The sequence below is a fragment of the Felis catus genome, chromosome B1, assembly GCF_018350175.1.
Source record: "Felis catus isolate Fca126 chromosome B1, F.catus_Fca126_mat1.0, whole genome shotgun sequence".
Classification (NCBI taxonomy): Eukaryota; Metazoa; Chordata; class Mammalia; order Carnivora; family Felidae; genus Felis; species Felis catus.
This window is the reverse complement of record NC_058371.1, coordinates 194977240-194993232: the sequence shown is the minus strand read 5'-3', so window position 1 is coordinate 194993232 and position 15993 is coordinate 194977240. Positions and strand designations below refer to the sequence as shown.

At 47.7% G+C, this 15993-nt stretch overlaps 1 long non-coding RNA gene across 1 annotated transcript; it reads right to left on the bottom strand.

Moving 5' to 3' along the window:
* Positions 1–4209: 4209 nt before the first annotated feature.
* On the bottom strand, positions 4210–14027 carry LOC123385114. Its single transcript, XR_006597221.1, has 4 exons — positions 7253–14027; positions 6985–7166; positions 5788–5890; positions 4210–4758 (listed from the first exon to the last, which is right to left on the bottom strand). It is a non-coding gene; the product is annotated as an uncharacterized LOC123385114 (long non-coding RNA).
* Positions 14028–15993: the final 1966 nt, after the last annotated feature.

Here is a 15993-nt window from a genome sequence, read left to right as displayed (position 1 = left end):
GCCCAGACACCTGAGGTGATCGGGCAGTTCCCTGAGTCTCTAGACAGCCCGGAGAACCTCTGGCATCTAGAGCTGTCTAAGTCAGCTCAGGATGCTGTAAGAAAAGTACAACAGAGATTTATTTCTCATAGTTGTGGAGGCTGCAAGGCTGAGATCAAGGCATTGGCCTGGGCAGGTTCTGATGAGGGCCCTTTTCGAGGTTGCAGACTGCCAACTTCATGTCGAATCCTCACATGGGGGGAAGTAGACAGAGTTCTCTGAGGTCCCTTTATAAGGCACTAATCTTATTCATGAGGGGTCTACCCTCAGGACCTGACCTCCTCCCAAAGGCCCCACCTCCAAATACCGGGGGTTAGGATTTCAATGTACGAATTTGGGGGGGACACAAACATTTAGTCTATAGCAAGAACCTTCTCTGGTGATGCCTTGGCTGCAGGTATTTGGGGACTTTTCTGGCTTCCAAAGAAGCAAATCTCATCTGCACAGCTGCTTGAGAAGCAACATACGTTCTCTCTCTAATTTCAAAGCCCATATTACCTGTGTAAGAAAATCATCTTCCCAGGGAGGCAAGGGGAAGCTGGAATATCAGGGTAACTACGTTGCACTGGCTGCAAAAGGGAGACCTCACTCTTTTATGGTCATAATGTAGACATGTTCAACAGAGGCAAATTTTAATAGTACTTTTCTGTCTAAAAGGGCGACTTTCCTTCTTAGAGCTCAGAGTTTCACAAACAGGGAGAGAACAAGGCCTCCATCCAAAGTGCATTTGGGTCACAAATTTCCATCTCATTTCTCAGGTGAGTCCAAGCCGAAGCTCAGGAAATAGAGGTGATGTCTGGGTAAAAGGTAGACTGAGGTGTGGGGCTTCTCCAGAATCCATACCAACTGTCAAGGGAGGCCAATTGCAAGAAGAGAGTGTTGCATGTCCTTCTCTGTCTTTTCAACATAATTCCACGGTTGGCAAAATCCAGAGACATTAGTTGAGCTTAATTTATACGCTTACCTTGGGGAATGATGAACTACCTTGAGTTGTTCCTAAGACCTGATTTGCATTTGTGCTCCTGAGCCAAAAGATATGACAAATGAGGAAGGATTTGGGACTATTGCCAGGTTCCTTGCAAATCTTGGTGGGAAGACTGTTGAGAAGGCATGATGGTGTCCAGCCCAGTGTCCCTTGTGTTTGTGGGCCGGAGACGTGGGGTGAGGGCTGCAAACCCAGGAGCTCAGTTCAGCGTCGGCTGCTTTGGTTGATTCTCCTGAGCACTGGGACTTTAACAGTGACTCTTCCAGCTTCTGTTCTTGAGAAGCTCATGATGTTGTCATGAAGAGGGATACACAACAGGGAAATATGATCGACTCTAGTGACTAAATGATAGAGATATGAATAAGGGGTCATGGCGGCAGACAGGACCTAACCCGGTATGGGAGGGGCCAGGGAAGGCCTCCTTGAGAGATGATGCCAAACTGGGTTCAAGGCTGACAAGGAGATAAGCAGAAGCATCACGAGCAAGGGAAGCAAGGGAAGCAAGACTGGAGCTGAGCAAACCTAGGGTGGAGCAATGATGTGAGAAGTTCCTGACGGCAGGTGTGGGAGTGAGCTGTGAGGGACGGGGTGGGTCCAGGTAGGGAGGTAATAATCCTCACCTCCTCAACTACCTGGGGAAGTGAGCACTATCAGATGTGGGAATCGCATGGAGAGATTTGAGTTGTAAACCAATTATTCTGATGACCCGAGGGAATGGTGGGTTGGATGGGAGGAGACTGTGGGAGAGGTCAGCTGGAAGTCACCCAGAGAGGAAGGTCTAATGAAATCAGAGGCCACAGGGTTGGAAAAGAAAGGAACATCCTGACATACATTTCTGGAGTAGCGTCATCTCATCTTGAGCTAAGGGACACCTGGAGGAACCGTTTGCTGCTCTAAGATATGGGAAAAGGGGACTGAGCACAGCAGCAGACACATGACTCAGAAGTGACAGAGGAAAAACATAAAAAGCCTGGGTCTGGAATGCAAATATGAGACCTTCTGTGTGAGTTGTTTGAAAGGCTCCAAGGGGCTGTTCTCTAGGCGTGATGTTGCTGAGACAATTAGATGAGCTATCTGTTCCCCGGAGGACCTGATTTTTTTTTTCCCCCAGAAGGAGAGCATAAGCACAGAAAAGGCATACCCACTTCTACCACAGAACACTCTGGGAGATTAGCCCAGCAGGAGCTTCTGCAACGAGGCCTAGGGAGAGCAGTGGTGGAGTAGCAATTAGAGCTTGGGGTGACGTCTCAGGAAGAACTGCATAGAGGGGTATAGGGTGCCAAGGATGGAGGGGTGGAGTCCCTATTGGGAGCACCCACGGACTGGACCAGTGAGCTGTCCTGCCGAAGAGCATGGGCTTTCATCAGAGTCTTGGACCCAAAGCTAGGCAGTGATACACCCTTTGTAACCCCAGGTGCTTTCTCTGTTATGGGCTGAAATGTGTTCCCATCAAGTTCGTATGTTAAAGCCTTTACCTCTAGCACCTTAGAATGTGACTGTATTTGGAGATGGGGCCCTTAAAGAGAAGATTAACTTAAAAATGAGCACTTCAGGGTGGATTTACCAGGGAAAGCATCCTCTAATAAGTGGGATTTGAGTTATATTATATCTTGATCCCTCTAGATACCTAACAGAATCCTAAGGTGAAGGGTGTTCTCCTGAGTAGATACTTGTAGCATTTCTTGTTTACTTTATTCCTTCAACAAGCATCTGCTGAGCACCTTGTAAGTTTCAGAGACTGCTGCCCGAAAGGATGATGTGGTCGGTGGCCTGGGAAGGCTTACAGTTCACTGAAAGGGTTGGCAATCCATATTGCCTGTCACCAGAGTTGAGTATTTGCAACAGAGACTTCATGGCCATGTGGTCTGGCCCTCTGCCAAAAAAGATTGCCAATCGTGGATCTACTGGAAGGTGGATTGTTTTGGAAGAGCTTGGAGTGCTCTCCCAAATCCTTCCTCTCCTTCCAGTAAAGTCTCGCTCGACTGGCTCTCTCCCTTCCAATGTCACCACTTTTTTTTTTTTTTAATTTTTTTTTCCAACGTTTATTTTTGGGACAGAGAGAGACAGAGCATGAACGGGGGAGGGGCAGAGAGAGAGGGAGACACAGAATCGGAAACAGGCTCCAGGCTCTGAGCCATCAGCCCAGAGCCTGACGCGGGGCTCGAACTCACGGACCGCGAGATCGTGACCTGGCTGAAGTCAGAGGCTTAACCGACTGCGCCACCCAGGCCCCCCCCAATGTCACCACTTTTAAATAACCTTTGATTCTCCCTCTCCTGGATTCATCCGGGTCTCATTTACCTACATGCCTTTCTTTCATAACACACATCAGTTTCTCTAATTATCCATTTTCTTGGTGATTATTTGATTAATGTCTGTTTTCTCCACCAATGCAGCCCTGATTATGTGCCTAGCACTCTTCTAAGCACTTTACATATATTACCTCACCTTAATCCTCTCGACAGCCCTATGAAGTAGGTTTTGTTATTACCTCCGTTTTACCAACGAGGGCCTGAGATAACCTGCCCCAGGTCCCTGGGAATTACCACTCTTCATATGCACTGTTGGTGTTCCAGGTGCTGGCTTTTGAACGTGACTGTTTGAAGCTCACATCCTGACCCCATCCCTGACTTCTGCATACAGACCCACCATGGTGGATCTTAAACATATGTTTGTCGACTGGATTCAGCATCATAAGCCAATACTATTCTAGACAAATCCACTCAGTACTGTGCAGGCAGAAATGATGAGCGCATTTAGAGCTGATGTGGGCGGATCAAAGGAAACTACACACTTGACCTTCGTCTTTCTAAGCCAACTGGAGACCTCAGAATAAGAAACAAGGGAGCAGACACCGTTTCATTCCCACTGTCCCTTCATGCCACTGAGGGCTTGTCCTCCTGGTACCCCCCACGTGCCATGTCTGGGCTGAGATCACGCCTCCCCAGCTGTCCTTCCTGTTTTTCTGATCTGTGCATTTGCAATCAGCCGCTCAAAGCAATTCCCTTTTTCCAACCTCTTCCTTCCTCCCCCAGACTCTATTAAGCTTCTGGAAACATAAAAGCAGCTCAGCTGTTACCCGAACTGAACTTGAACTCTAAACCTCGGGAGATTCACCCATCACTGAGCTGCAAGGCTCCCCGGGCTTCCAGCTGCAGCAATCTTGTGAAGTCAGCACAGTGTGCCCACGGGAGACACCATATTTTATTTTTCAATCAAGCATGGGGCCGTCAAGTATTGCTTAAGTGGCTCGGTATCAGCACTTTTTTTTTTTTTCCTTCAAATAACTTGAGCTCGATGTGCGTGAAGCTTCCCTGTTTGAAAATGTGTTGGTTATGAAGATTTTCCGAAGTCCTGGCTTTCTCGTTCTGAGCCACTGCAGGCATTTCCTCCAGCTGTATCCCTCGGGCCCTGCTCTGCTGGTAGGCCAGCCTCCCTCTTCGAGGGGGAAATACACTCTTAGGACTCAAGGTGGAAGCAGTCAGAATCAACCCCAGGGACGCAGGTCAAGGGGGGGCCCCCAGGCATTTGGTTCCTAGTATTCAGGGCTCCTTCTGTGCAAGTTGACAGTGCAATTCTGTGCTGCTTTCAGACCGAGCAGCCTGTCAGGAGCTGGCTCACAGGTGAGATTTCCCTTCCGGCTCTTCAGAAGTGGCTGTTCCCCCACTCTGGCTGGCTGTTCAAAAGATGCTGCTTCTAGCAGAAGTTTCATATTGTCACCGTGAATCCTTAATCTGTAAAGGAATTTGATTTTGCAAGTGAGAAGTTCTCACCTTCCAGGACCCCGATTTTCACAAGATAGCCGCTGCAGCACCCGGATTTTGCCAGTTCCCCTCCCTGGAGCAAAACTGGTTCTGGACTGCGTGGGGTGTAACATCCCCAAGGTCATAGCAGGTGAGGGAGCAAGAGGATGTTGCATGGCTGTAGGCGTCACTGAACTCATTTTCAGAAGCATCTAAACCAGGATGTCACTCTTTGTCATCTACTAATTCAACAACAGCAACAGGGCAACCCCCCCCCCCCCAAACCCCAGTCATTCTGTATTTGGAGTCAGAGGCACTCAGAGCCTTGGCTCTAACCAGCTCTGGGTTGATTCTCTCTGATCTGAGCACCAAGCTTTTAGGGGAGGGCCAGAAGGAAGCACCTTGGAGACGAACATTCCACATGCGTAGTTATTAATATATGTGGGTAGGTTGTAAATTGTAAGGTACTGTACACATTTGAGGCATTATCCTTTATTACTTTTCTAATGTTTATTTATTTTGAGAGAGAGAGAGAGAATGTGAGAAGGGCAGAGAGAGGGAGAGAGAGAGGGAGAGAGAGAATCCCAAGCAGGCTCCACAGTGTCGGTACGTGGGGCCCGATGTGGGGCTCGATCCCATGAACTGTGAGATCACGACTTGAGCCAAAATCAAGAATTGCTTGCTTAACTGACTGAGTACCCCAGGTGCCCAAGGCATTATCATTTAGAATATGTCTAGGTTAGTATTACTTCGGTCACTGTGATATTATTTATATAAGTATTATGATCATCGAAATAGTAGGAAAATATGGGATGAATAGGAAATTGGTCTATCTAAAGTAGAAGAATTAATTTTAAGCAATTATTTTTTCCCCTTCCCTCTAAAAGTAGGCTGATAGGAAGTTGCATCGCCATATACAATATGTATTTCATGTCCACAGTGTGTATCATGGCTGTAGCTTTGTTCCTGTTCAATATCTTTTATCTATAAAATTAAGTTCCATGAGGGCAGAAATGATACCTGATTTGCTCACCACTTTTGCAGGTCACAGGTGCTTCATGGATGTCCGTAGAATGAGTGAGATGAAAAATGATCATGCACATTTCTCCCAGAATCTGCTTCTCTGGAGGTTTGCAAGGAAAGACTGGGTGTCGACCATTGGCCCAACGTGTGGCAGCCTTAGTCACCCTCATGCCCTCAGATCTTAACATCGGTAAATGAGTCTTTTCCAGCATTGATTGAACCGCCAAATCGTGCAGGCCCATCTCGCCTAGTGGCACATGAGCAGCTTTATCTCACAAACCTTGGGAGGTAGGGTTTTTAAATACAGGCTTTGTTATTATTCAGTTAGGATGAGGCTCACGGGCCAGGAGACGATTGCCATCGGAAAGGTAGTTACTCACGTTTCCCAAGAAGAGGGGGACATCACACCACAGGGACCCACGCAGGGCAGCATTAGGGTTAGTCAGGAAGCAGGGGGACTGAGGGGAAAAGGTGTGCAGGAGCCTTTACAGTGGTTTCCTTGCAAAGGAACAGGCAAGGCAAGCTGATTTAGGATTGGTGAGTTGGAGTAATGTCAGGGCACTCTGGGACATTGGAGCTATTCCTAGCCATCTGGCACTTGGCCTTGGGGTGAATAGAGCAGGACATAGTGGCCTAGCGTGTGAGGTCTTGAGAGCAGAGGAAGTTGGGTGCACACATTCTGGATGGGTTGGCCTGCATATCAAAAGCATGCTCCCAGGAAAGCCCTTTACTGTCTCTAGGAACTGGCCGGCCCTGAGAAGGGTGGTCGTTGTAGAGTCAGCAAGGCCCCGAGATGTTAGATCATTGAAAATGCAGAAAATGAAAAGGCATGAACAATAAATACAGGGTGGTGCTTATTTATATTTTTCTGCCCAGGAAGACGTGGTTCTGAGAGGTTAAATGGCTTGATGAGGCTCCAACAGCAAGAAAGAGGAAAAGGAGTGGAATTCAGACTTCCGGATTCCTCTCTAACCCACTGTGGGCAGCCCCTGTCAGCAACAGTTATACCCTTTGCTTTGTATCAAAAACATCTCTTGTCCAAGAATCGTGCTATTCGGGACTCTCTTCAGTAGCCAGAGAGAGAACCCAAACTTAAATTAGTTGAAATGAATAGGGCCATTTATTGACCTCTGTAGTGGGAAGGACCTGGTTATGACTGAAGGCTATGATGGGGGATTTCTCCTCTACACTCACCTTTGCTTCTCTCTCATCTAGCTTCAGTCCTTCCTCTTGCAAACTTTCTCTGTAAAGCTGGACCCCCAACTTCCAGAAGTTTCTGAAAATGTCCCCTGCCTTCACCACCTGAGAGGAAAGAACTCCTTTCCTATTGGGGGAGGATTGGGGTTGGCCTGACTCCACAGACTGATTCTTGTTACCTGAAAAGTGAAGTACAACCATTACCCCATTGTAGACCATGAGTCCATTTGGGGGGAAGAGGGAAAAACGGAAAGAGATCTCTCACCAGAAAAAGGAGGTGGTGGTTATCTTAAATTATTGGATATCCGCCATAGGAAGATACAGTAAAATTCAAAGTGCGATTCTCCGCTTCTCATCGATCAAAATTGGATGCTTCCTTATCAATTCGTCTGAGGCATATTTACCAAAACAAGTCCCAGGGGTATCCCAGCCATCGGAAAATTGATGGGAAGAAAAAAAATCATAATGTCTTTCATCACACAGAAGAAAAGCAAATTTCAAGGAAATCAGCACAGTTGTGAATGGAGGCTGAATTCTGTTTCAAATAACCATGAATGGCAAGAAAAGTAGAAGCAGTCAACAGTTTTAAGGAGCAAGTTTCTCTGGGCAGTGCGGCACCTGAGTTTGGCTTCTGAGAAGACCAGGCTGAGCCTCACGGAGTCACATCTCGAATGAGGAGAATCAGGCTCCTGCAACTATCTCCAGAGGTCAGTCAGTACAGGACAGGGACAAACCAGTTCCCTTTGCAAACTGGAGCCTCATCCACATTGGTGTTTCTTGGGAGCAAACCAACTTTCGACTTTTGTGGGCAATCGGGAAACGTGCAGTCTCTGCTTGATTTAGTATCCAAGAGTGATTCCCTCCATGGGGCAAAAATTACACTGAGCGTTTTGTCTTTCTTGGTCTCTATCAACGACGAGTTCTTGCCTCATCCAGTGACCCCTCCCCACTCTCTTCCACACCCGCCTGTGATTTGCTTTAGTGGTTTAAGTCCAAGCCTTCATAAGACAAAGTTAGTATAAGGTTGGAACTCAAAGTGGGGTATGGAGGGCTTTGCGCAGAAGCTCCCCATCTGGGGTCCTCAGTTCCTGGACCATCTGCAAAGGAACACGTGAAGGCTTGCTAAGCATTAAATGCATCAAAAAGTGCACAGAAATCAGACATGAGCCAACGCCAAAGTAAAAAAATGGTCATTGCACATAATGAATGGTTGCCTCAGCTTGTGGTTGAAATTGTAGCAGTTTCCAGGTGTGTACATCCTTCGGGCAGATCAGAATTTCCAAGGAGCAGTGACATGGGCCATTGATTAATACAAATAGTAATCCAGAAATTAAGTATTATTATCTAAAATGCATATTTTTGCATTTTGTGTAGTAAGCAGAGTATTTTTCAATGTAAAGCTCACGGAAGGATCAATCTTTGCAAGGGACTCTGATAAGAATTTGCAACTATTTGTGAAAGTTGCAGACCCAGGCTGGTGGCTGTGATGTGATACAGTTGATTGCGATGGTGATGTAATGGTGATAATATGTATTTAGGGTTTAGCACATTTCTAAATGCTGTATCTTTGTGGGAGGAGAGGAGATTTCATTGTCTCAGATCCTTGAGGTGAGAACCAAACGGGAAGGCGTTTCTAGAAAGATCTTCGGGTTATACGGGAAAAATATACCAGCACTGAACTCCTTCACCCATGGAAAGTCCCCCAGTGAAATTCTGGGAGACCAGTTCGAGAAGGACATAGAATAACTATCAGTGTTTATTCTGAGGGCTCAGAAAATCACTTAGAATCCAAGGTGCAGGAAGTTTTAGAAACTCATCACATACAAGTTACTCGTTTTTCAGAGGGGAGCGTGAACTGTATAGTGGAGGGTTTGGGAGGTGAAATAACCCAACCTCGACCAAGTGCTCAAAGCCCAAGTGAGAAGCAGAACTAAGAGTGGACTTGTGACTCCTGGTGACACTGTCACCATCTTCACTGTCACACACCAAGGGGTTACATTACAGGCTTGTGTGAATTTGTTCTGTTTGACTCAAAATGACAAAGAGAACCAAAACGTGGAAGCTATAAAAGAGACAATTGATGTCTGTGGAAACATTTTCTGGGAGTTAGAGCTGTAAAAAGTTGGAATGGGTCACCACTGTTCAAAATTTAGTAGGCAGTTTTGGAGAAGTGGTGAGTCCTCTCTCACTGCAAAGATTCCAGAAACGCATGAGCACTTGTGGGAAAAATCAGACAAGTTTCCCTCTCATTGGCTGTGTAGGTGGCGGGGAGGAGTTTAAGAATCACAGAATCTTACTGAATCTCAGTGGAGGTTTGGAAGAGTGGACAACTTTTGGTATAAGGACTAGCAAGTCAGGCAGTCTTCCATGATAAGCTCTCCACCCGCAGGATTCATAAAACCTTGTGACAATTCTCAACGGTTACATCTACCCCATTGGGTTAGTATAGGGTACTGAGGAGGGATGCGTTCCCTAAGACCTCATGTAGTTCAAGTACAACTTCATCCAAGACTATTCTTGACAAAATATGGCAGACATTAAGAACTCAGCAAATAGTCACTATTCAATATGTTGTTACCAGCTGGCCTTTCTTTGGCCATGAGACAAGTCATGAGAACATAAATTTAGTATGAGAACATACTTCATGAACATGCACTGTGATACAGTGATACACATGGGCTTTGGAATCAGCCAAAATGCATTTCAAGTCTTGGTTCAAACATGTAACTGCTCAATGGCCCAATGACAATAGTTTACCTTTCTTGAACCCCCTGCCTTTTCATTTGTGTGATGAAGTAATAAGATGTGTCTCAGAGGGTACTCTGAGGGTGTAGGAAGGTGGTAGGCAATGCATCCAGCCCAGAGCAGGACTTCTCGTGTTAATACCCTTTTGTCAGCTCCATTGTCGAACGGCTCCAGCGGTTGAAAACATGTTTTCCTTTGTCCTGTTGAATAGCATCTGTGTACTTACCTTCCACTGCTACCAATGGATCCTGGATGCAGCACTTATATTTTTCACACTATGCAATACTTCTGATATTTCTGCCTTAAGCTCCCATATGGATCTTTGACGTCAGTGGCGCATAACAACCGATAGTTGACCGTGCCTGAGAATTCACAGTGAAGCCCTTTTACTTTGTATTTCTAGTGGTGACAGATCCTTAATAAATACAAAGGAGTGTTGCATTCTATTACAGAAATAAATACCAGCCGGTGGTATAAATGAATATCTTCTATATTGCGTTTCTCCAATTTGAGGATAGCGGTGCGATGCGTTATAAAAAGATCAATCATTTTGTCATTATGGTCTTCTTTGGCTCCAAACCAGTTTATTGGATTCTTTAGTTTCAAGTAACAATAAAATAAATTGCTTCTTATATTGAAAGGGAAAATATCATGTTTGAAACAGGATTGAGATTTTATGGCTAAGATAAAAATGAACCCATGGAAAATACAGGTTCTTATCAATGGGCCAGTGAATTATATGTGGATAAGGTCTATTCCTCTTCTTTCTACTGAGGCCCGATGAAGAGCCATTTGGGGCTTGATCTTTGAGGATGAAGGCTCAGCATTTGATTCAGATACTTCTTGCCTTTTAGAGAGAAATAGAATGAAGACTATCATCTATTCTAATGTCCTTGATTTGCACGAGAGAAACTGAGATCCAAGTCCACGCTTTGAAACAACTTCTACATACACATCATCGAGCCCCAGAGTTTCTCCCCTAACTTGATTCAAAAGTCACGATTATGGACTCACAAAGTTTTAAAGCCAGTCTGCAGCTTGGTGATTATCCGGCCATACTTATTTTACAGCTGAAGAAAATGGGAGGTAAGTGATTCTTCAAGGTCACATGGAGATTTACCTGCAGATTTGGGGACAGGAGTCTGCCGGTTTTGGACCTTTCTAGATGATCCCATTTCCTCTCACAGAGTGCTAAGTACCTTGCTATGAAACGTGGGCAAATGCAGCAGAAAAATCAAACATTGGCCTTCCCCCAGAAGAAGTCACAATCTCGGGAGACAAGATGTCTCAGGGGACCAGCACGGAAGAACTAAGAGCGATGATTATGTTCTGCGTTTTTTCCTGCTTCCATCCCCATTCGGCGTGGCCCTGTACCCCGGGTTCTCAGAGACCCTCCTGTCATCTCAGCTTTCATCTCGACGCAATGCGCTTGTTCAGTTAACTTTTCTGTTTATCGCTTGTTTTTATATCCTTGCCACTTGGCGAGGCAATGCCTCACGCTTTTCAACCCATAAACTTCAGGACTGGAAGCTACTAAAAATACAGAAATGTCAGAAATTCAGAGCACTTGGAGGACAAGGAAATGGAGAAACTGCTTATGGAGCTTGATTCGTCCTAGCACACCTCTGTCATCCTGGCCTCTCCCTTGCCCTTTCTTTCTCCCTTAAATTTGTGGTGACATTTTAATTAAAACGTTGACAGAAATCAAACATACACAATAAGCCCAGGAACACTGAACATTTGTGGATGGAAGCTGCATTTTTACTCACATGGAAACTCCCAGCTTGTGTGATTCATTTGTGGGAGTCATATGTGAGAAGGCTGGAAAAAAAGACTCTTAGAAGAAAACGGTGGGTGAAATCACGATCTTCAGAGAATAAGAGCAGAAGATGAGGTGGGGGAGAACCTGCCGCCTCACCTCAGCAAGGGCCCCAAGAGTGACCACCGAAGGGCGAGGCCATACTCAGTGATATCTGCAGCAATCAACCTTCCCTGGGGGTAACGGGGACCATTAGGTCACCAGGTTGACCTTGTTGGGATAAACCAGCAGGATTGGTCCTGAGCACTTGGTAGCAAGACCTGCTTATGTTAGCACAGCCAGACCCACAGGAGCAGAAATGGTGGGGAAAGGGCTCTGAATTGGCGCCATCAGGAGGGGCTGGACCTTGGCACACAGGGACGCAGCAGGAAACCGATTAGACCCAGCCAAAAGAGCTTTCCCGCAAACATCCAGTATCTAGTAGAAAAAGAAAATGTGTGGGGGACGGGTGGCAACATCGGTCTCTGTGATTTTGCCGCAGGGGTTGAGGAGGGACACAGGGGAACGTATGTTCGTTACCTTTGATTATCACCCACTCCCTTGACCATCTCCCTGAGTATATGTGTCCAGGAGATTCCGGACTCTTGGAAGAGGGGGAGGCAGCAAGGAAAGAAGATGAGAAGAGGAAGAAAGAGTAGATCACTGTGGGGAACGTGCTATCTACAGAACGCTGTCACTGCTTGAAACAAAACAGCAACAAGAGGTGTCTCAGAGCTCACTGTTCTAGGTACCGTGTTGGACACAGGGACACAGGCACATGGCTCTGTGCATTCCTTTGTCCTAGCTCTCGTGTCTTATTTTAACTGTCTGTTTGCCTGCCTTTCAGGAGGCTGAGTTCCTCCAAGGCGAGGACCCTGCTCTTTGCATCGTGGCGTCTGCCTGGTTTAGTCTCGTTGCAGTGGAATGGCTGGGACACGAACCTGCAAGCAGAAACGACCTTGAGAGTGAAACGGGTATTGTCACCGTTTGCCCCTGGACCGTATGCCTCATCCGGGCCCGCAATTCGAGGAAGCCTTGCTCAATAAATGAGTGTTCACAAAATGAATGGACTTTAGGCCCATTCTTTGAGCTCAGGGCAGACCCTGAGATGGTCACTGAGTCCGCCCACCGGTGTTGATGGCTGAGGGCATTGTGACTCTATTCTGTGTCAGTTGGAACACCTTATTATTGTGCTGTGCAGAAACCCAGCAGGAGACAGACGGGTGTGAGACTAGGCGTTCTGCAGCCTGCCAGAGAACAGCAAGCCTCCACCTCAGGAGGAGCATGATAAGAGGGTGAGTTGGTGGGATCTTTCTTGGCATCCGGGGCCTTTCTGGGGTGGATGTATATACTGAACTCACATCAGAATAACTGCAGGGAGGAAAAATAAAAGAAGGAGAAGAAGAAAAAGAAGCCAGACGAGAAAAGTGAGAGGGAATGAATACCCCTGCTAGAGACAATGACTAATTTAAGCAGGCTAAGAGATTTTTTTTTTTTTTTTTGCCTGTTCCTTTTGCAAGGCTTCAGAACATTTTATGACAGCTCAGCAGGCAGCTTGGCAATGTCAGAAGAGACCTGGGGAGCAGTGAAGAAGTGGAACCAGAATATCACTGCTGAGAGCCTGGAGATGCTTTCTGGAATTTTCTACCCTAGAGATAAATAGGAGAGAAGAAAAACCTTCCAGGGAGGGTAACTTTCTTCCCTACTCCCATTCACTTTTACCGGAGGCAGAAAAGACAGGAGTAGACAGTCCCATTTGGCTGGGATTCTTCCTACATAAAAGAATCAGTTAGAAAAAACAAAAACACTTTTTCAGTCTGCTCATGGTGGGATCACTTGAGCGCAAAATGAAGGTGCCTGTTGAGAGAGAAAACCTTGCTCTTTCTAGCTCAGGTCGGCCCATTCTCTGAGCTCCTCTTTCCCACCAGCAGAACTAAGCTCCCTCAGTCTCCCCTGCCTTTTCTCTGCCATCAGCATTTCAAAGAGCCGCTCTGAGGCCCAAAGTGTGTGAGTTTCAAAGAAAGAGGCCACTCATTCATCGCCAGGCAGGGAGGAAAAAAGGGGTGGCGGTGGAGGTTCTGTCCTTCAAAGCCTCCCCGGAGGCACCTGCTCAGACTCAGGGGCTGGACGTCCGCAGCCGCGGTCAGTGGATCACAGTTTCTGCTTGCAAAGGAGCCGTGGGGTTTGCATCCGCGGAGTGGAGGAGGGCACATCCTTGCGCCCCTGCCCTTTTCCCTTGGTTTCCTTTTCTTCTCCTCTCTACTTGGTTAAATATTTGATCTTGTGGCCCTTTGAGGACCGGCACACCTGCTTCCCTTCCCCCATCCCAATGCCATTCACAGGCCTGTGGTGTATACAGCCTTGGGTTGCTAGGCGACTCGACCGCGGTGCGCGTGTGTGCGTTCACAGGCGTGCGCTGTCCGTGTGGCAGGTGTGAATACAGACCGTGCTGGGCACCTAAAGCACGTGCTGTGTGCCTGTGCATGTGTATCGCACGTTTGTAGGTGCGACGAGCATTTGTACGCGTTGTGTGCTGTGCAAGCGACGTGTGCGCTGTTCTTTGCGTGGCGCGTGTGATGTGCGTTTGATGCGTGTCATCTACGTGCTTATTGTGTTTTCAGCGTGGTGTGTGTGCCCGTGTGGAGGCTGTGTTAGCACGCGCGTGTGCCACGCGTGTATTGTCTGCCAAGTGTGGGGGGTGTTAGGCGCAGGACCCGTGTTGTACGTTTTGTGCGTGTGACGTGCCGGGCACGTGGGCTACGTGAGTGGCCCCGCGTGCTGTGTGCGCTTGTCATCGGGAATGTGGCATCTGCGCTTTCTTCCGCTGCTCACCAGGGGTGAGTGAGCTCGAGCTTCTCCGTGTATCTCTTCAGCCTCGGGGCCTGGTGGGACGACATTCCTGCAGAGATCTCTGAGCAGCGCAGAAGATGGCATATGGCAGGAGCCCTGGCTGAATGAGGGAATCGCTGATCCTTCTGGTTTCGGCCAGTTTATGGGCCCCTTCGTGGCCCGAATCCCCTCCCTGGAGCTGCGGTCCGCCCTCCCCCGTCGACACTCCTCTGCCTTTGCTTTCCCACCGAGCTGTCAGCGCTCGCTGTCTGCACCCTCCTCGCTGCCCTGTCACCCTGCCACAAGACAGGGAGGCGTCCCCACCCCTTCCCTCCGGACACCACCGAAAATGGCCTCCCTGTGACTTACAAAGAACTGTTTGGCCAAGTTCACCGGGCCCTTTCCCGTCCTCGGGTTACAGGCATTAAACAACCGCACGCATTGCTGAGCCTTTGCTCCCAATGGCAACCCTCTCCTCTTCTGAATCCTGCAGCAGTGTGCCGGCCCTCCTGGCCCGCCTCCTGGCCCCTCCCGGGTCGCCCCCACCCTGCCTTCTTTTTCAGCCCGTGTTTGAAACGTGAGCTCCCAGCTTTCCATCACAGTTCCCACATTTCAGCCTATTCATTTCCCCTGGCTGATCACAGTTCATACGTCCGACCTCCCTTCTCTCCTTGCAGATGAGCCAAGACCTGAAGTTCTACGTCTGTCACAGGCACGACTATACATACTGCCACACCGGCAGAAACCCAGGAGAGCGGCTTGTCATCTGTGAGGGGACGGGGACATGCTCCCCAGGGGGCTGTGGTGGGAATAAAATGGGGTAAGCGCGCACAGATTCACCCAATGCATCGCCTGGCTTTCACCAGGCCCTGAGAAAATCGTTCTGTCTTTCGTCTGTCTTTAAAAAGCAACGTGAAGGTTCACTGAGTCAGAGATCATTTGCACATGGGAATTTTTAGGTAGGATTTTAATAACAAGTGAATTAAAATGATGATTTTGAAATAGTGAGAGTGAGAACTATCTCTCCAGCTCTGCAGAGGTAATCAATCACTTTACAACCTCTCCTTTCTCGATGTTGGGAAATCTGTGGGGTTGAAGGACAGGGATTGTTTTCTCCACTTTGCAGATGAGCAAACTGTGGATTCTGGGAGCTCTTCAGAGTCATCCAGCTGAGCTGGGATGTCAAGTTAGCTGCACCAGTTCTGTGTTCTTTCTGCCCCTATGTCCCGCCAAGGACAAGTAGTGCCCAACTGGCCAGACTGAGGAAGGGCCAGCCATTTCTGAGCTCAGAGCAGGGGTCAGTGGCTGAGTTAGGAGAGTGTAATCCCAGAAGGGTCCTTGGTGAGGTAGAAGGTTGTGACAGCTTTTAAGAAATGGACACAGGTTTGGGACGAAGAGTGACACGGGCGTGCAAAGCAGGTGCTGTGACACCCAGAAAGTCCTAGATGGAGAGACAGTCTCAGGAGCGTGCAGCTGCCCCAAGGGTTATGGAGAATATGTTGCCTGTTTCTCAGTGATCATGCGTGGGTGAGTGAGTAGTACCTCAGCTCAGGGGCCAGAACAACTCAACACAACCAGCCAAAAACACCTTTCGTGGTTTATTAAGTGAAGTCATATACGTGATCCGCCGTGGG